Source organism: Ailuropoda melanoleuca, chromosome 10 (genome assembly GCF_002007445.2).
Source record: "Ailuropoda melanoleuca isolate Jingjing chromosome 10, ASM200744v2, whole genome shotgun sequence".
Taxonomy (NCBI): Eukaryota; Metazoa; Chordata; class Mammalia; order Carnivora; family Ursidae; genus Ailuropoda; species Ailuropoda melanoleuca.
In genome coordinates, this window is record NC_048227.1 from 66,265,471 (window position 1) to 66,286,102 (window position 20,632).

At 38.8% G+C, this 20,632-nt stretch overlaps 1 long non-coding RNA gene across 2 annotated transcripts in view; it reads left to right on the forward strand.

Annotated features, from left to right (window-relative positions):
* LOC117803973 overlaps positions 1 to 20,632 on the forward strand; it is a 46,202-nt gene that overhangs the window by 22,727 nt on the left and 2,843 nt on the right. Inside the window, exons 3-4 of one of the 2 annotated variants that reach the window (XR_004628109.1) lie at positions 5,911 to 6,052; positions 18,164 to 18,211. This is a non-coding gene — a long non-coding RNA (uncharacterized LOC117803973). Of the gene's footprint in view, positions 1 to 5,910; positions 6,053 to 18,163; positions 18,942 to 20,632 lie in introns of those variants that run through there. The other variant, XR_004628108.1, reaches the window with a different exon arrangement.

Below are 20,632 nucleotides of genomic sequence, written 5' to 3' on the forward strand. Positions count from 1 at the left end.
TGGTTAGAAAGCCCCCCCCCCCCCCGTCGTGCTTCCTCGATCCTTCCTTACTGCATAGTCTTTGTAACTCTTGGTTGCCTACTTACGACTGTCTCATTACATTAAAAAGTACTCATACTAAGAAAATGGTTACATAATCAAATATTCTCAAAATTAAGTCTATTGATAGGATAAATTGTATAAAATAAGCAAGTTAAACGTAGTTTGTGATTTTTCCTGAGAAGCAAAGACAAAACAAACAGAATAACCTCCTCCTGACTTCTAACTGAACTTCTCTATTGACACCAGATAGAGATCAGATATAAAACATGACTGAGACTGTATTACTCACGTTATTTTTAAATAGAAGAAATGACCCATCAAATGCATTCTAAATAATTCACTGCTGGGATGTGAGAATCACTTAACTAGATTTCTTTCCTTAATCTGACATTAACATAAGTGATCTAGAATGCTGATTAAAATTCAAGGAAAAGTTATGCTTGGGTAAACCACGAAAGTGGCTTTTTAAGCCTAAATTCTCCAATTTTTTGGTAACAAATATTATGTATAATGAAGTTTTGGTATCTACTTGTGGGCTTCTCAAAAGTAAACCCTGGGGCACCTAAGTGGCTCACTTGGTTGAGCTTCTGGCTCATGATCTCAGATCAGGTCATGATCTCATGGGTCATGGGATCCAGCCCTAGACTTTGAGCTCAGCGGGGAGTCTGCTTGACATTCTCTCTGTCCCTCTCCCTCTGCCCCTACCCCAACTCACAAGCATGTGTGTGTATGTGTGTGTGTGTGTGTGTGTGTGTGCTGTCTCTCAAATAAATAAATAAGTCTTTTTAAAAAAGTAAATCTTAAGTTAAAAGTGTACTTGTTTTTTATGGAAAATTATTAAACCCTCCAAAAAATTTATTAAAATATAGTCACTAGAGCTATATTTCAGTTGATTTGTCCTAAGAACCAAAATGCAATATACAACCAGAGGATTTTAATTCATGGTCATTTGCTAGGACTGAATATCAAAGTCTGATTAATGCTAGCTGGATTCACAGAGTCCATTGAATGTCAATATTTACACAACTAAAACATTTTTACTCATCCGCATAATTTGGCAAACGTTAGTGGAAGTTGCTATTAGGCATGGTGTTCTCATTCTGGAAAAACAGGTAATTGTGGAAGAGAGAGATCCCAAATCCAAGATTATTGCCTGTTATTGACAACAGGCTCTTCTATCTTTTCTATGAAAAGAGAATGATATATAAATTAAATAAAACATTAATTCATGTTAGTTGTTCCAAAGATGCTTATACAGTAATCACTGAGAAACACTCTGGAGGCCCAAGCAATGTGTGCACATTTGATGAATTAATGTCTCAAATGACCTCATGGGCATCATGAAACCCCAGGAGTTCAGATTATTTCCTTTACTTTGGGACTCAGGTAGTTTAGGGCCAGGGGCCTAAAATCACAAAGAGAGAGCCATCATCTCTGCTTTGATTCCTGCCGGAATTTACCAGTTCTTTATGCTCACATCTTTACCGGACAGATGAAACCCTTGTGCTGTGCGACCACTGTCTGTTTGAACCGTACACTCTTTTACATTGGGTTTTTCTCGCTCCTGCTTTCAGAAATTTTACAGCAGTTTATTAGAAAATAGCATCCATTCCCACGGCAGCCACCACTGTGCACAGATCACTTCTTGCGTGGATTCCCCTGTGGGGGGGTCCGGGGCCTGTGTGCTCTACCCACAGCCCCGCTCGGACACCTGCTCGAAGTCCGTTCTGCAGGCACCAACTGTGATGTGCTTAAAAGAAAGGAGTGAAGTATTTCCATTGTTCTTTTTTACCCTTTGGCTTCTTCTGGTTCTGTCACGAACATGTGTTTTCTCTAAGGAAAGAGGTCACTATCTGACCCTTTGATTTATCCTATAATTCCCAATTGTGCTTCACTGAACAAAAAGCCTTTTCAAGAGGACAGTGGGAACATTTTTCATTACTCTTTCTAAGAAAAAGAAAACTAGCGTAACATCATAGAGTGGTGCTTCTATGGCGTTCGAGGTCTACCTGTCTCTTTCACTCATTTCTTTCTGGACGTGCTAAAAGCAAAATTTTCTACTTACTTCTGGAGGGGAGAAAAGGATGTGGGGTTGAGTAAGTGTGCACACACATGTGTGTGTGTGTGTGTGTGGTGTTAAATACGAAGATAAAGTTTAGTAATTGGAGAAAAAATAAACCACTTTTTATCTCCCCCCCACTCCCCTTTCACTAAACATGGCCACACTAACCAACTCTGCTAAACAGCCCCAGCACATGTCCTTACTGACCTCATCAGACAGCGGAGCCAACACCTGATGCTCTTTTATCCGGTCAAGAAACAGGCATTTAGTGTTTGGGGGAAAAAAAATCCATTTGAAAAGATGTGACTTTTCCCTCTTAAAAAATAACCAAGTTATTTTGAAAAATAGTGGCACATTAGCGATTACAATTGCCCCCCCCATTGGGACCCCTCCTGCCCACTCACAAGGAACCATAGTTTCCTCCACACGTGACCTGGTGTTCTCACTGAAGGGGCGCTCCCGCTGCTGCTTAGTTAGGCGATCTGTCTTTGGTTTGTTTATGTTTTCTAGGTGCTCTTGACAAGTAAACAATGGTGACATGGGAAGAGGCTTGACACTTTGACAAGATGAGCCCACTCTTTGATGCTAGTGAGACCCCACAGGGAAGAAAGTATATTTTACAGAAGTCTTTTGTGAAGGAAGTGGTAGCCAGGAGTGAGCTATTTGGAATAGATCGATGCCCAGTATTTTGTGGCCCGTAGCAAGGATGCTAAACACCCTGCAGAGCGTGGAACAGCCTCATAAAAGGAAGAACTGTCCCATCACAATGTCAGAAGGACCCCTGGAGAAAAGCCCTGGGTCTAGTGTGTATTAAGAAGCGGAGAATGCTGCCTTAAGTTCTTCCTAAATTCTCTATCTGTGTCATATGCAGGCCCTCTGCCCCTGTTCCACCATGGGCCATTAGCCACCTTCTACTCACTTTCTGACAGTCCTGGATGCAGTCCCGTCCTGAGCATATATATAACTCCCTGCCCCGGGGAAACTAACACGGGGACCAACTCCACTGTGCCTGTACTCGACACAATTCCTCTGTGTTTTGTAACTGATTCTACTGAGATTATGCCATACGCAAAGGGAATGACCTCGTAAACAGGAAAATATTTGGAACTTTATACTAAAGATGACTTTCTCCATAGTTCAAGGGGGAAAAAGTCCTGAAGTTTGTGATCTTGCTAACCATTCTTAAGTCTGAAAGGCAAGTCTGAGATGGTCCATTAGAACATTCTCTTCTTTTCATCTCTGCCATGTGAATCTATCTTTCAGAAACGTTCTGCCGTACCCACAGAATTATCCATCAGCCTTCTCAGCAGTACATTTCCTGAAGTCTGAGTCTTTGTAGAACTATGCCTCCCCACCCTGCACCAGTGTGTGCTCTCTCACACACATACACACACACGCACACACAGACACACACACGCACGCCCGCACACACACACAGTGATGGTATATTACAGCCTCTGGCACTAGTAGGCATTCACTCAAGACTTGTTCAATGAATGAATGGATGAATGAATGAAAAAGCCCCTCTCCCTTCCTTTTTTATTCCTTTTCCTCCTCCTCCTTTTTCTTTTTGCCAGGATAGTTAGATTTGGTTTCTGTTACTTGAAATTAATAATCCTGATGGATATAGAATTGAATTTTTTTTTCTTTAAAGTTATCTTCTGAGAGGCAAAATTCAATCCACACCCAGTATTTGCCAACAGAGTCTGTCAGTTACCCTCTGCTCAGCTCTGCCCTTGGGCATTAGATAAAAGCCCTTCTCAGAAATACAGTTGTATAATACCTGATTCATGACCTTGTTTCAAATTTCAGCAGAGTTTCTTCTAGTGCAGCTCTGTGGAACTGCAATGAGGTCTCCTAACCTTGTTTTTGGCTTTCTAACACTGAGTAAATCACATGCGAGAACTTCCATCCCCATGAAAGCTGTCGTCAGCTCTTCCTGACATCCTCACCTAAAACTTTCTGAGGGCCAAGCCTGCACATATATCACCCCTTCTCTCTTTGTGACTGATTGCTTTCTGGGTGTAACCATCTCTGTGGCAGTAGAAAGAGATTCTGAGGGAGACGGAGGTGGGGGAGGGACTACGACTTCTCAAAAAACATCGCTCATATGGCATGTTGCCCAGTTTTCGGATTGAAGTCTTTCAGACCCAGTGATTAAACAGTGAGGAGTAGTAAAGTCATCTCATTTTCATGCAGGCATCACACAGCTGCTCTGTGTGCTTCGGTTTAGCTGGTAGAGAAAATTCTTCTCAAATTCTATAGATCAACTGAGTGGCATTTTTAGGTGGCGGCCTTGGAAATGTATACATCCTTTTTTCGGTTGGTTACAAATATTTTAGTAGACGTTTGGAGAGATCGTGTTAGAACTCAAAAGCCTAATATTTATTTATATACAAATTATATTTCAAGTGTTTGTTACTTTGTCCTAACACGACACATACACTCCCGGGGATGATCAGACTAGTACTTCCATTCACGCACTTCGTGTTTCAATAATGTGATTCCCAACTGGGGGCATAATTTCAAGCTTTGATCTTTCACCATTGCCAGTGCTGAAACTCTGGTCGCCTGATCTCTATTATACATTCTTCTAGTCTTCAGGAAGGTATGAAAAGGCTCAAGGGTGAGTTGTCAAAAAAAAAAAAAACACAAAAAAACCAAAAAACTCCTGCCTTGAGGCCCTCTGCTGTTGGACCATTGTTTCTAATGATGCTGGTAACCCTGGCCTGACTTCTAAAGTTTATCTGAGGTCTTATCGATGGCAGCCACAACTTTCATTTTCCTCACTGACAAATGCTCTTGAAATTCTTCTAATTCATCAAGAATGAAATTCTTTGACTGTGGGAGTCATGCTCTATAAATTGTAAGAAGCTTGGAGCCTTATGCACTCTGTCCTGCACAGAGGGGCTACTTGGTGTCTGTTGGTTGATTGATTACTGTTAAGGCTGGGGTTGTTATCAGGTGGCAGGCTCACAGATGGGGATACTGAATCTCAGCTCTACAAGACTTTAGAAAACCGTTAGGTGAATGGAGAAGGAGTTACTATACATATTACATGTATTTATCGGCATTCTATTTGTAGTAAGCACTTCCTATGTGCTGTTTCATCTAATTCATTCATTTATTTATTAAAAATGTATTATTGAAGGACAGTTGACACACCACATTATATTAATTTCAGGTTATAGCACTGTGGTTCAATATCCAAATTCCTTTCTAAGTGATTACCACAATAAGCGTTGCAACCCTCTGTCACTGTACAATGTTCTTGCAATATTGTTGACTCTATTCCCTATGCTCTACTTTTCATTTCCATGACTTATTTGTTTTATCACTGGGACTCTGTACCTTTTAATCCCCTTCACCTGTTTTGCCCATCCCCTCTCCCTCTTTCCCTCTGCAAACCATGAATTTATTCTCAGTATTTATGAGTCTGTTTCTCATTTTTTTTGCTTGTTCATTTGTTTTGTTTTTTAGATTCCACATATAAGTGAAATCATATGGTAATTGTCCTTCCCTGTCTGACTTACTTCACTTAGCAAAAAACCCTCTAGTTCCAGCCAGGTTGTCACAAATGGCAAGATCTCATTCTTTTTGAAGGCTGAGTAATATTCCGTTGTGTGTATACACCACATCTTCTTTACCCATTCGTCTATCAGTGGACACCTGGGTTGTTTCCTTATCTTGGCTATTTTAAATAATGCATCAGTAAACATAGGGGTGCCTGTATCTTTTCAAATTAGTGTTTTCATCATGTAATTTACTCCTTACAGCAGATATTGTTATTCCATTTGTATTGACAGGAAAGTGAAGGCTCAGAAGAAGGGATTACATGTTCATAGTAACCAGAACAACAGCAACTACATAAAATTGCATGCTGGGAGCTAAAAAGGAAAAATCAGAAGATGCGTATGTTTGGGAGAAATTCTTAAAGTGTGACAAAGGGTAAGAAAATCTGTCACCTGGGGTTATAGCCTGGGCCAGGGACATCATTGGCACTCAGTGGAGACCTGGAGTTCTAGAAGCATAGACTTCAGTAGCTGGAACTTTAACTTACGGACATAGCTAACTTTGCTTTTTCCTTTTCTTTTTGTTATTTTTATTCCAAAGAATTATAATAGAGAATTTGAGTACTAGCACAAGGGAACTGGAATTTCTTTGATTACTTAGCACTTTACATTATTAGTCATGCTCGAGTTAGGCATCCAAAGCTCCTATCAGAACAGTAACCTATTCCAGATTATGGAAAGCCATGTTTCCCCTCCTTCCAGAGGCCTTGTCCTCTAATTGTACCGGGGGGGGGGGGGCATCTAATTCTGTATTTTCAGTTTCAGGCTCTTCCCCTTGAGGTGCTCTGGTTTGATAGTGTAAGTTGCAGCCAGTAGATTGGTATTTGTCTAATACGGCATAGGCCAATGAAATTTTCTGCAATGATGGATATGTCCCATATCTGCTCTGTCCAATACTGTAACCACAGCCTCACATGGTTATTGAGCATTTGAAATGTGGCTAGCTTGACTGAGGAATTGGCATTTAATTTTATTTAATTTTAATTAACTTAGAGTTAAATTTCAATAGCCACATGTAGCTAGCCTAGTGCTTGCCATGTTGAACAACACAGCTCTAGTGTCTGGGGAAAAAAAGAAATGAATCGGTTTCAGTTACACCTTGGTCTGCTCTTCCTACTGAATTCTCCTCTACAGAGCTTCTTCCTGTATGCAATCATGTGATTCCTTCCTGTCCTGACCTCACTCACTTCACTTTCTCACCTATCACTAATTTCTCAGCATTTTTAAACAATTTCCTACTTGCTTCCAGCAGGGATCTCAAAATTGCTTTATTGGACAATCTTTTCATAGAAGCATTGTTTTTCTTATTTCTCCCAATATTTGGAAAATAAAACTAATAGTTTGCGAAAGCTGTTCTTTTTCATGTTGCTTATTAATGCAGAGAGGTATTTCCCCAAGTGTGAAGCATGTGCCCCTAGTGGCTTGAAAGACAATTTTAGGTGATAGGATACTAAACATTTACATAACTTTATTACTTATTTTTATTTTAATGACTACTGGGAAAATGTGATTAGTACCTCAAATGTGTAATTTCACAGATATTATTGCTCAACATGAAGCTAAAGTAGGCATTTATATTTTACAAAGAGAGTCATTTAAAACAATATTAAGTAAATAGTAGTACAGGTGGTATGCAGATACGGCAAAACTTATTAATTTATTTTAAAAATGGCTAAACTCTGGGAAATGCAACTGTTAAATAAACTTTCTGCATTGACTCCATTCCCTGCTCTTTCCTACACGTTCTATGAGCTTCAGCCCCGTGCTCGTCACCTGCAAACATGCTGAGCATTTCTCCATCAGGCCTTTGTTGATTTGGTTACTCCTTCCAGGGCTGCCTTTCTGTTCTGGTCCTCTCATTTTCCTGCAGGTGAAATTCTGCACAGCTGTTGAGGCCAGATCAATTCTTTGGAGAACCCGTCCACGCCCCCTCTTCTTCCTTGATTCTTCCATAAAGCGAAACTCATCCACCTTCTTAACGTCACCGCCTGTTATTCATTCTTCCAGTGTAGCCCTTACATATGATGGTTTAGCTGGTTGCATACAGATCTGTTTCACTCATTGGGATTGAGAATTCCCTGAAAGGAGAGACATTGTCATAATCATTCAAACAAATTATTCATACCTTAGGGCAATCACAGTGCCTGGCACATAACTAGTGTTTATGAAATATGTGTTAAGGGACAAACTCAGTTTTTAAATCAGACTTAATTACGTGAAACCAGTTTTAAGCAGCCGCACCCCTTTCTGCTTATAATCGGTACATTTGCAGGCAGCCCTTGGCCACACTAGGCCAGTAGATGCTAGAATGGTAAATTACATTTAGTATTAGCCAAAAGGAAACCCATGCGGATTTCAAATCTGGGAGGAAAAACGACAAAGCTTTGCAAAGCTAAAACAAAATGACTTTGTAAAAATAACTCACACCTCTGCTACCAAAGAGATTTTAGGCTAAGAATTGAATTTACTCAAATAGTGCAGGCTAAAATGCTCTGCTTTATTTTGGGGAAAAAAAAAAGGTGTCTTTTTGGTTTCAATTTCAATTATGCACCTTGTCCATGCTGATTTCCTTCATCATTGCTTAATGCTTCTTTTCGTTTTGTTTGGTTAGCTGTATTATGAATACAACATTACATAGCTCTCTGCTATCGAGGCCAGATCATAAGATATATACAGAGAATATCTGAATACAGTAAATTTTCTTTAAACTTTCTTATGTGAATGAGTCATTTACTAATAACTAGGACAGTAAAAGAATGCAAGATAGCCAGTATTTGTAGAAACAATTTGTTTGAATTAGAAGTTTACTACATTACTTCTTAGAAAGCTCTTGGCCTTTTCTTCACGTGTTTTCTAGTTTAGATAGGCAATATATTTGTTTAGAAGATATTTCCTTTCATATTAGCTTTCCCCCTCCAACCTTAAATGAAGTCCAGTAGCTAAGCTCCTGTTCCATCTATACATTTTTTTAATAGTATCTGATTTTGACAATGTGTGGGACAGATTCCTAAGTCCATTTCTTCGTTGTCAGTTAATCATTTTGACAAACACTACTATATGCTGGACTCTGTGCCAAGCAGTGGGATAGAAGCTGAGCAAGACATGAAGCTTATAGTCTCCAGAGAACCACATGGGAAAATGATGCTGTGTTTGGTGCACACAGAGTGCTGTCATTGAATGAGGGCAAATTGGGCTATAGGGTCAAGGAAGGCTTCCTGGAGGAGGTGACTCCTGAGGTCATTTTTGAACAGTAAGTAGGTATCAGCTGGACCAGGAAAGAAGGGAGGAACATTCAGAGCCAGCGGTTTGTAGGGAAGGCCCCTAGGCATGAAACAACCCCTCACAGTAGGGAAACTGGGCATTCTTTGTGGTGATGCAAAGGGTGCTCTCACTGGGAGAAAGGAAGGAAATAGGCTTAAAGGGGTTGATAAATGGTCAGAATATGAATGGGCCTTCCCCCTAGCTAATGGATTTGAGTTTTGTCCTGATTGCTGGTGGAGTCATTGATGGGTTCATAGCAGGGAGGTGACAAGTTAGGTTTGTGTTTTAGATAGGGCACTCTGGCAGCTTGGTGAAGGGTGTTACTGCAGTAGGGCCAGGCTGGGATAGAAAACCCAATTCAAAGGCCACTGTAGGGACCATACTGAGATGTAAAAGAGACCGGACATGGCTTAGTGATATGACAGAATGGGGAAGGGCAGGAGGGGATTTTAGGAGATAGCACTGCAAGACTTCATGACAGTAGGGTGAGTGGGAGGTGCGGTGTAGACATCCCCCAGGTGTTGCTTGAGCACCTGGGTCAGATATAATGTTATTCAGGGAGTCAGGTGTCATAGCTGGAGGAAGGTGTGGGTGGGTGGAGTTTGAATCACAGTGTTTCTGATCTATCTTTGTGACATCAAGTGTTGGGATTCAGGATTATCTGAAAGTTGTGAGGAAGAAAGAGAGGTCAGAGAGCCATTGGTAGTACCAAATGAGGCCAAATATGCAGATGAGATAATCCAGGGATCACACACTGAATAAGAAAAGCAAAGAGCCAAGGTCAAGGCTCCAGGTCAAACCAACAGTTAAGAGGCCATCACTGGTAATGGATGTTTTATGTGGTGACGGGTGTTAATTAGACTTACTGTGGTGACCATTCTGTAATACATACAAATAGTGCTTCACTATGTGGTGTGCTTGAAATTAACATAATGTTCTATGTCTATTATATCTCAATAAAAGACAAAATAAAGTAATAATAAATGAAGTAAAATTATGAGTCTATAATTCCAGAAAACTAGATGAAGTAACAAATTTAGGCAAAATTCTTACATTTTCCTGCTAAGAGTCCAAATGTCTTAAAAAAAAAAAAGAGGCAGTTGGGAAATAAGCCAGTCACAAAAGGACAAATGTCATGTAATTCTACTTCTGAGTAGTACCTAGAGTAGTCAAATTCATAAAGACAGGGAGTAGAATGGTAGCTGCCAGGGGCTGGAGGGAGGGGTGGAAAGAATGGGGAAATTTCTTGGAAAAGAGTTTCAGTTGGAGAAGATAAAAAAGTTCTAGAGATTAATAGTGGTGATGGTTGCACAACATTGTGAATATATTACATGCCACAGAAGTATACACTTGACTTGGTTGATTTATGCTGTGTGTATTTTGCCCCAAGAAAAAAAGATTGAATAGGTTTTGTGTTTATAGAAACTATTTAGATAAATGGTATGTTTCTTGAACTTCACCAGTTACGATATGAAAAAAAAAAGAAAAGTAAAATAGAAAGAAAGGAAGGAAGAAAGAAAGAAAGAAAGAAAGAAAGAAAGAAAGAAAGAAAGAAAAAAGAAAGAAAAGAAAACAAAGGACGCAATTGGTGGAGTTAGAAGCCTATAGAAGATATGGTGACTAACATAACATAATAAAAAATTATTAAAAATAGGAAAAGAAGCCTATAGAAGAAGTGGAGAGCAAGAGGTGGGCAAAAAAAAAGTATTCTTCTAGAAGCAGAAAGAATGGAAGGTCAACAGTGTCAAATGTTGCAGAGGGTTCAGGTAAAATAAGAACAGGCGAAGTCTATGGCCTCTGGAAAATGCAGGAGATGTGGAAGTTTTTGTTGACCTTCTAAAAGCTGTTTCTGTGGCTGCATGGAGCAGAAACCACATTTTAGCAAATAGAGGAGTAAATATAGAGCAAAATGGACTATAGTCAAGAAATCAGAGCTCTTCTTTATCAAGTGTTTAGAAGGCTACATGGGGTTGAGAGAGATCTTCGTTTTGTTTTGCTTTGCTTTTAAATATGAAAGTTCTTAGAACATGTTTCTATGCAGGAAGATAACCCGTAGGGATGAGATCCAAGCATGAGGAGAGAAATCAGCCTTAGGGGGAAAGAGGGGTACATGTGTACTAGGCAGAAACGGAGAAAGAAGTATCTTTAGAGGAAGGTATTTGTAGGGCAAAAACGAAGTTGAGGGGATTTTCACTGGCTAGTGTTCATTTTCTCATTGAGGAATGAGAAAAGGGTAGGTGGCAAGAGAGGCAATTTAAGGACAGGCAAATTCTGTGCATCTTTTCCAGGCCTATGGCAGCCTCAGGGAAGGAGCAGAGAATTTGAAGTGTTGGGTTGGTTTGTCCAGGAATTTTGTCAGATGCAGTCATTAAAGAACAAAGGAGATTAAGGAATAATTTAAGAGAATGATTGAAATGATGGTCTAATGGGCTGAAGCTATTAAGGGAAAGTTCAAAATGCTGCAAAAAATGGGAAGAAATATAGAAATTTCCCAAGGTTTATTTTAAAAGATAAGTAACATCTCAGGAGAGAGGGGTATAGGAAAGTTTCCATGAAGGGAGTACTATGCAAGAATCCTGGAAGTGAAAGAGAATGTGTGTTGGGTTCAGTTCAGGGGCCTCATCCATTGAAGAGAACAGGCTGTAGTAGGAAGGAGGCAGTGGGGGATGGACTCTGTTTTCAATGAGCTTTCCTTTGCTTATTTTCACACTTATAAATCAGAATATCACAGCTCTTCATTGGATTAGCAAAGAAGTCATTTCAGGAGAAAAATATTGATTTCAGTTTTAACGTTTGGGGTTTGAGATGTTTGTGGGATACATAAGTGGAGGTATTCAGGAGGCAGTAATCTATACTAGTCAGAAGCTCTGGAAAAAGACTTTGTCCTGAATATAAATTTTAAAGTCATTAGCTTATAGATAATACCTTAAGCCGTAGAAATAGATGAGATTGCCTACAGAGAAGTTGCAGAGCAAAAGAGAAGAATTTAGGACAGAGCCCCAAGGATCCCAACTAAGGGACACGTGGAGAAAGGGTTCATGCAAAAGAAACAGAGAAGGAACAGTCGGAGTAAAAAACTCGAGTACTGAAACCAAAGGAAGAGAGTTTCAAGACAGTCATCTGTGTTATATGTTTTATACATAAGAAATGTGAGTTAACAAAATAAAGACCAAGAAGTGTCTGTAGGATTTAGCAACTAGGAGGTCCTCAGTAACTTTGGAAGAAGCAATTTCTGTGGAGTGGTGAGTGGGAGCAGTGTAGGCAGAAACCTGGCTGCATAAAATTGATGAGTGGGTAGAGGTTAGGAGAAGGAGACAGCAAGTGTAGACAACATTGTCAGAAGCTTCACTGTAAAGAAGAGAAAATGCCTTTAACTAGAAGGCATTCTTTCCTCTGACATAAACTCAGAGGTAGCATTACGTTTTTTTCTTTTTTCAGAAGAGAAAGGTTTGAACATGTCTAAATGCTTACAATACGGAGACAGTAGAAGGGAGAGGATAAAATACAGGAGAGGCAGTGGTACTTCCTTGATCAAGTTCCGTGAAAAAGCAAGGGGTCACGGGATCCAGCGCATAGGTGAAGAGCGTAGCCTTAGGAAGGATGAGGGATACCTGTTTCATTGTGGAAGGTGAGAAGGAACAAAAGAGGTAAATTTGTAAGATCACTTGTGGGAAACTGAGGGAGTTCTCCTCAGTGGCTTCTATGTTTTCTGTGAAGTAAGCAGGTCATGAAAGAAGAGGTGATAGAGATGGTAGAGGTGATGGTCAGAAATAGGATATTTGGATATGCTTATTTCAGGAGGCACTCCGCTTTTTGTGATGATAAGGACCATGGAAGTGAAGGAAGAGTTGAAGAAGAGATCCTTGGAACTAAGGAACAGGGCTTTTGAGGCATTTGGTGGCTCAGTTGTTTGAACATTTAAGTGAAAGTAGTCATAGGAATAGGTAGAAGAAGAAATAGTGAGTCAGACACGAAAATGATCAATTGATGAAGGGGATTGGCAGCAGGTCTGTCAATAACAGCAAGAAGGAGGGGCAACGAGCTGTCAAGAGTGATGTTTCGAGTTTTTAAAAAGATGTAGTTTTTTAGAAGTGGAAGGAGAGATGTTGTAAGAGCAGCAACAGGAGGCAAGAGGCTCCCTGTCCTACTTCTGGGACCAGACGTGAATAGGGTGTAGGAGAAAAAGCAGCATCCACTTGAAAGCACTGCGAGGGAAGAGGCGTCATCAGGGGCTATTCAGATTTCAATGAAGGGAAAATGTGAAGATGCCGAGGATGAAAAGAGTAGTTTTCTGCTAACATATCACGAGTTCTAGAAGACATAGAGAAAAAGTTAAGAGTGTGGGAAAGGTGGAAAATGATCTCAGATTAAAGGATATGTAGCTATCATTATATCTGGGTGAGGCTGATGACTTGGGAAGCTGAAGCTTGGGATTTTGAAGGTAACAAATAATCAGATGCGAGACATGATGGGATTAGTTTCATAGAGGAGGTTGCCGTATTCAGTTAAAAACTATGGGGCCACTGGGGTCTTTGCAGTTTATGTCTGCTTAGCTAAGGGATAAGGCAAGGTCTCTCTCTTATGCAGCCATTGACATAGAGATGATAAGTAAAGTCATGGGTATGGTGAGCTTATCTCAGGTGTATCGAGTGAAAAGGAAGGGGTCTAGAGACTCACACGTGATGGCTAGATATAGAAATATAGGAGAAGGAGCTTAGAGAAAAGAACAAGAAGGCATCAAAAGGTCAGAGGAAAATCAGAAGCATGTGGGTCATGATGAGATTCACTGGGAAAATATGTTTTACAAGAAAGGATTAGTTAATATTGTCAAAGGCTAAGATGAGGAACACAAGCCCCATTATAACATGGAGATCATTGATAATCTCAATGAGTTTTGTGTGAAGTTACTGCACAAAAGCCAGATTGACTGAGGAATGATTGAGAAGTGAGAAAACTGGAATAATTAATTAGCAAATTCAACATTTTGGCTTTGAGGGGATGATGAGAAATGAGGGGGTGTATGACTTAGGAGCTATAGAAGACATATTTTGTTTAAGATAGGAGAGACTTGAGTATGCTCCAGTAACTATAGGACAAGGAGGAAGTTTTGTGTACAGGAGAGAGGAGAGAGAAGTGGTTAATTTAAGTAAAGTTCGCAAGAAACTGAGAAACATGATACAATTGATTTTTTTTCTCAGAGAACACACTGGAAAATTGGGTCGGGAGGTCAAAGAGTAGAATAACAGGAGAAAGAGTCTGGGAGGTAAAGTTAGTGGCCATTGTGGTTGACTCCTTAACAATCTCAGATGTTTAGTGTTAGCCAATCATGGTAATGTCACTTCCCTTGCCTCAGTAGTCCAGGACTGATATTTGACCCAATCATGGCCCATCAGTAAGAGAGAAGTTTGTTTATGGGTTTCTGGAAAGGAAGACATGGCTCCTTTCTTCTTCTGGATGTTGGTGTATTTGGGTATGACACCCAGAAATGCAATACCCTGGTAGCCCTGAGGGGAACCAAGCTGCAGGTGGAACCAGCTCATTGAGGCTGGTAGAGAAAGATGGAAAGAAGCTAGGTCTAGGATCATACCTTCAAGACACTGTTAACTAATTTTCTCCTGCCCAACCCCTAGACTTTTCTTTATACAAAGCAATACATTTCCTATTGTGTGAGCCAATCTGAGTCAGGGTTTTCACCTTCTAGCAACTGGATATGTCCTACCAAATGCAGTGGGATTAGTTGTTCTCAAGACTTAGTACTGATGCAAGTGTGCTGGCTGGCTTCTAAGGCTCGATAATATGCATATTTTGAGATCCCATCAGAAATCTGTGGCCTTTATACTGGCTCTAAATAGAGCTTTGATGCTATTTTTTGTTTCTGAATTGTATACACCTCAGTGCTGGTGATAGAGACATTATTTTAGGACTAAATCAATATGCAAGTTGCTAATGCTCACAGAGTCTTATGACCTTGCAAAGTTCAGCTCTAACTAAATTTACCATGGAAAAAATTGGACTTCTGTAAGGTTTTTGGCCTTTATGAAACTTACTAACAAGCAGAGAATATGTGCCATATTCTCTGAGTCACAAAATAAGAAACTAGCATTAGGTACAAAATTAGGACCTTGCTTGGGTTTCCACGTAAACAAAAATATCACAACCATATTTTCATATATTTTTCAGGAAGAATAAGCAGAAATGCTCTAAAAATAGAGTTTAGAAATGGAAGAGAAGTTGTTACTGGGTTGGAGGTAGACCATTTGCCTTTTCAATATTTGACAATTCAATGTTGAAAGATAGCCAATGGGAGATAACTTATTCCCATTGACTTTAAGCAACTCATTGACTTGTACAAACCTACAGGGAAGGGGGAAATCTACTACATCCAGCTGAATGAATACATTCAACCATGTTTAATTTTTTATTTGAAAAGTGAAAAAAAAAACCCACATATTTACTATCTTCCTTCCCTCCCCACTTTGATGCCAAAGTATGTTAACTAGAAAAAAAATGTCTCACTGTTCATTAATATTCTACTGCTTTATGTCAACTTAAAAGACAAAGTGTTTGTTGAATTGTGGCTGGATTTATCTGTTGGGAAATTGAAGGTTTATCAATGAGGAAATGATAGATATCTCTAGAGAATGCAAGCACATTTAGCAAATTAATGAATCTGCTTGTAGATTTACTGTGAGAATTATTTGTTAGCCTAAATAAGAAACTGTTGCAGCTCTGATAGTGGCCCCTAGTGTTCCCCCTTAGCTGCAATCTGCTCAGGTAGGTGTCTTGACAACACCAAGAACTCAATTGAGAAAAAATGTGTCAGGGTTACACTTCTATATTTTCTGTTCTTTTTGAAAAAAATATTTGTTTATTTTTGGGTCAAATTTATACCTGCACGTGGTTTAGAGAGTCAAATCTAGAAGGTTTGTTAAGTGAAATAGTAGTGTTCCTCCTCCCTCTCCACCATTTTGCCCTTCACCATAGGCAATCACTTTCTACTCTCTTAGTTGATTCTTTTATTGATTTCTCACTATGAAAACTGGGTTTAGCTTTCTTTTTTCCTGTCCCTGAATATACATATATATCATTTTATTCTCTCATCAATCAAATGTAGTTATAAATTTTTCTAGATCAAAATTTAGTGTCTGCATTGTTATAGCTCAGCAGAAACTCCTCAGAACTTAGACAGTTAGTGAACTATGATTACTTTTCATCTCCTTCCTGAACAACTGTTGGTCATTGCTGAAGTTAATAACTGCCATTTTCTTAAAATTTATTTTTACTCGCTAACTTCAATTACAAGTCCCTTCCTCCCTTCCTTCCTTCCTTCCTTCCTTCCCTCCCTCCCTCCCTCCCTCCTTCCTTCCTTCCTTCCTTCCTTCCTTCCTTCCTTCCTTCCTTCCTTCCTTCCAAGATTTTATTTATTTATTGGACAGAGAGAGACAGAGAGACACAGCAAGAGAGGGAACACCAAGCAGGGGGAGTGGGAGAGGGAGAAGCAGGCTTCCCGCTGAGCAGGGAGCCCGCTGCGAGGCTCGATCCCAGTACCCTGGGATCATGACCTTTCAAAGGGCAGACGCTTAATGACTGAGCCACCCAGGCGCCCCAATTACAAGTTTTCTACCAGCTGTCTAAATTTACTCTCAAGAGGTTAAGATGCGTTAGGTTTCGTTGTTTGTTTGTTTGTTTTTATCAGTTTCGTCTTGAAGCACTCTCCCAGAGTCTTCTGGCGTTTTCTGATGTGGAATATTTGTCCTCAAAGACTTGTGCACACCTGTAGTTTTGAGATCTCCCATCATCATCACAGGTATTCCCTTTGCTTCTCTCCTGTTTTGGATCTTTTTGTTCCTATTTCTCCTTCTTCATTTAGACTCTAGTTTTGGTGGAATACATCAACAAGTAGCTTCCCGATAAAAGGTGCGTGGGAGGTAAATATTACGAGACCTTCTATGTTTGAACATATCTTTACCTCTAGTCAGAGAAGATTGACAATTTGGCTGGATATGAAATCCAAGAATGAAAATAATTTTCCTTCAGAATTCTGAAGACGTTTCCATTGTCTTCTAATTTCCGTGTTGCTATTAAGAAGACCCAATAAACCATTCTGGATTATTTTTCTCTTCTCTGGAAGCTTAAATTCTTTGTCCCCAAATTATTGGACTTTCATGATAATGTACTTGGTGTAGTTTATTGTGTTTGGCCTTTTCAGACTATTAACTCGTGCTTTTTAGTTCTGAGAAATCACTGCATTATTTCATTGAGATTTCCTCCCATTTCTCTGTTCTCTTATGAGGAACACATGTTTTTCAAATGCTGACCCCCTTAACTGACTTTCTGATTTTTTACCATTTTTCTCTTTTTTCCACTATTTTTTCTTACATGCTTATTAGCCATTAATACATCTCCCTTGGTGAAATGTCTATTCAAATTTTTGACCTATTTTTGAATGGGGCACTTGCTTCTTATTGAGTTGTATTCTTTACATATTCTGGACCTGTATATCCTGCATCAGATGTATCTTTAAAAAATATTTTCTTCCTGATCTGTTGCTTGTATTTCCATTTCTTTCTTTCTTTTTTTAAGAGTTTATTTATTTATTTATTTTAGAGAGAGAGTGTGAACCAGGATAGGAGAAGAAGGGGAGGAAGAGAGAGGGGGAAAGAATCTCAAGCAGACTCTGTGCCAAGCATAGACAGGTCATGGGGCTCGATCTTACAGCCCTGAGATCATGGCTTGAGCTAAAATCAAGAGTCCAACTCTTAACTGACTGAGCCACCCAGGCACCCCTGTGTTTCTATTTCTTGATGATGTGTTTTCAAGCACAGAAGGTTTGAATTTTGATGAAATTTAGTTCAATTTTATTTGTTTGTTTGTTTATGGACCATGCTTTTAGTGTCATATCAAAAAACTGCTTAATTCAAGGTCTCAAAGATTTTATCCTACGTGTTCATATAAAAGTTCTATTGTCAATTTATTTCAATAATCTTTTATTATTTTTCACATGTACATCTTGTACTACTTTTGTTAAACTTATACCCTAAGTATTTTATTCTTTTTGATACTATTGTAAGTTGAATTATTTCTTAATTTCATTTTCAGATTGTTCATGACTAGTGTATAGAAATACAACTATTTTGTGTATATTGATCTGATATTCTGCAACCTTAGTATAATTGTGTGTTATTTGTGTGCTAGTTGTAATAGTGGGTTTTTTTTTTTTTTGTAGTTTCCTTAAGATACTCTACATTTAGGATTATGCCATCTACGAATAGAGGTAGGTTTACTTTTTTCTTTCCTATCTGGATGACTTTAATACTTTTTCTTGCTGATGCAATTGGCTAGATCTTCCAGTACAACATTGAGTAGAAACGGTGAGAACAGATATTCTTGTCTTATTTCTGAACTTGGAGGGTATTCAGTCTTTAAATATTACGTATGGTTTTCACTGTAGTTATTTTTTAGATGTTCCTTCAGATTCAGGAAATTCCCTTCTATGATCAGTTTTTGAAATATTTTATCATGGATGGGTGTTAGATTTTGTCAAATGCTCATGAATATTTGTTCCTGATTTGATTAATATGATGTGTGACATTAATTGATTTTCAGATGTGAAGCCAGCCTTTTGTTCCTAGGATAAATCCCACTTGGTTATTGTATATAATCCTTTTTGTATGTTGTTGGAGTTGGCTTGCTAAAGTTTTGGTGAGGATTTTTGCATCTATGTTTATGACTGATATGAGTCTGTTCTTATACAATCTAGAATAGGTCTTAGATTTTTAATTGGCTTAAAAAACCAAAAAGGAATATTTCTTGACATGTGAAAATTATATGAAACTTAAATTTCAGTGTTTATGTATAGATAAAGTTTTATTGAAACACAGCCATATGCATTCATTTACCTATTGTCAATGGCTGCATTCACACTGCAACAGCAGAGTAGTTGCAACAGAGACCATATGGCCTACAAAGTCTACAATATTTATTACTTACTCTTTTACAGAGAATATTTCTAACCCCTGCTCTTGATTATTAGTGACTTTTTTCCCTGCTTCTTTCTCTCTGTTGTAATTTTTGGCTGCTTGATGGATACTGTGAGTATAAACAATTTGATGGTATCTTTCTCAACAGAACATGAAATTTTAACCTGGAAGACAATCATGGCCTCTGTCATGTTGAGGTTTGGTTTTTGGCCCTCTTAGGGCATAGCTCTTACTGTTATGACATGGTCCTTATACTTAGGGTGTGGCCTTTTTTTGAGTCTCCAACCAAAGCCTAGGAGTTCACCAAATACTGTCTATAATCACTGGGCCTAAATACCAACCTCTGCCCTCCCAATACTATGTTTCGTCTGAAATCTCTGTCCAGCTCTCCAGCTTTCTTTGCCCGGCCTCCCAGAGTTTTGCCATGCCCATGTAATTCTCAAGAGTTGGCTCTGTGTGCAATTTTCACACAGTTTTTAGGCTGCTTCTCCCGGGTTCCTTCTTTCTAGAACCCTCCCCAGCAGATCCCAGTGGTCTTCGCAGCTCTAAACTCTGGGATCTGCCTCTTCTACCCAGTGAGACTACCACTCTCTCATGGGCACTATTTCTCTGAACTGTGGTTTGGAAACGCCCTCAGGGTGAAGCTGAGCTGTATGTGGGGCTCAACTGATGTCTAAAGTGTTTCATTTCTTATGTTTCCTTTCTCTAAAGGATCATGGCCTTACATTGGCTACTGTCTAATATTTAATATAGCTTTTAGAATTATTCATGAGGACCGTTAATTCTAATGCTATCCGCTTCATCATATCCAAATCCGAATCAATTATTTTTAAATACCTTTTATGCCAGATTCTTTATACACATCATTGCTAGTCTGTGTGTGTCCTGTAGAGTATACATGATTATCCTCATTTTTATTGATTAGAAAACTGATGGTCAGAAAGTTTTAAGAACTGACTAAAACTAACCAAGCCAAGTCAATAGAACTGAATTTGGAAAATTTGGAACTGAGATTTCTTTTCCTATAACATAGTAGAATTCTACTATAACATAGTTTCTTCCCAGCTAGTCACTGACAAGTCAGTATATAAATTGCACCGACAAGTCAGTATATAAATTCCACCGACAAGTCAGTATTTAAATTCACTACAATTTTACCAAAGCTTTGCATTAATATTTTTGTGAATTAACGTGTTTAGAGGGAGAGGTTATTGATGTCATCAGTTAAAAATGATAAATGAGGTTTATATGAGGATTTTGCCACCCTATTCAGAGATAATTGATATCTGTATTTAAAATAGTGAATGTGGTATAACTGATTATTTTAAATTATTTTAAATGTTTGAATAAACTTTGTATTCCCTCTAAGGAATATTATTTCTTCGCTTAGTTCCCACACAAATTTTGAATTTATAATGCTGTTAAAGGCCTAGATAAGAGATTATTCAAATTACATAAACTCCTCTTGCAAATGGTAAACTTATGGATTTTTTTGTTATGTTTTTCTCCATGTCTTATATGATAGAGAATGCATTTAGAATCTAATTCATATCAGTTAAGAATGTCTTCTGTGGTTTTTTACATCAGACTTCTAAAGAAATTATTTTTGGGGTGTCATTGGCTCTGTATCTTCTTTATGTGGAATTAAAAGTTGCAATACAACTTCTCTATAATATTTTCTTAAAACCATATATAAATTTGTGTGGTAATACTCC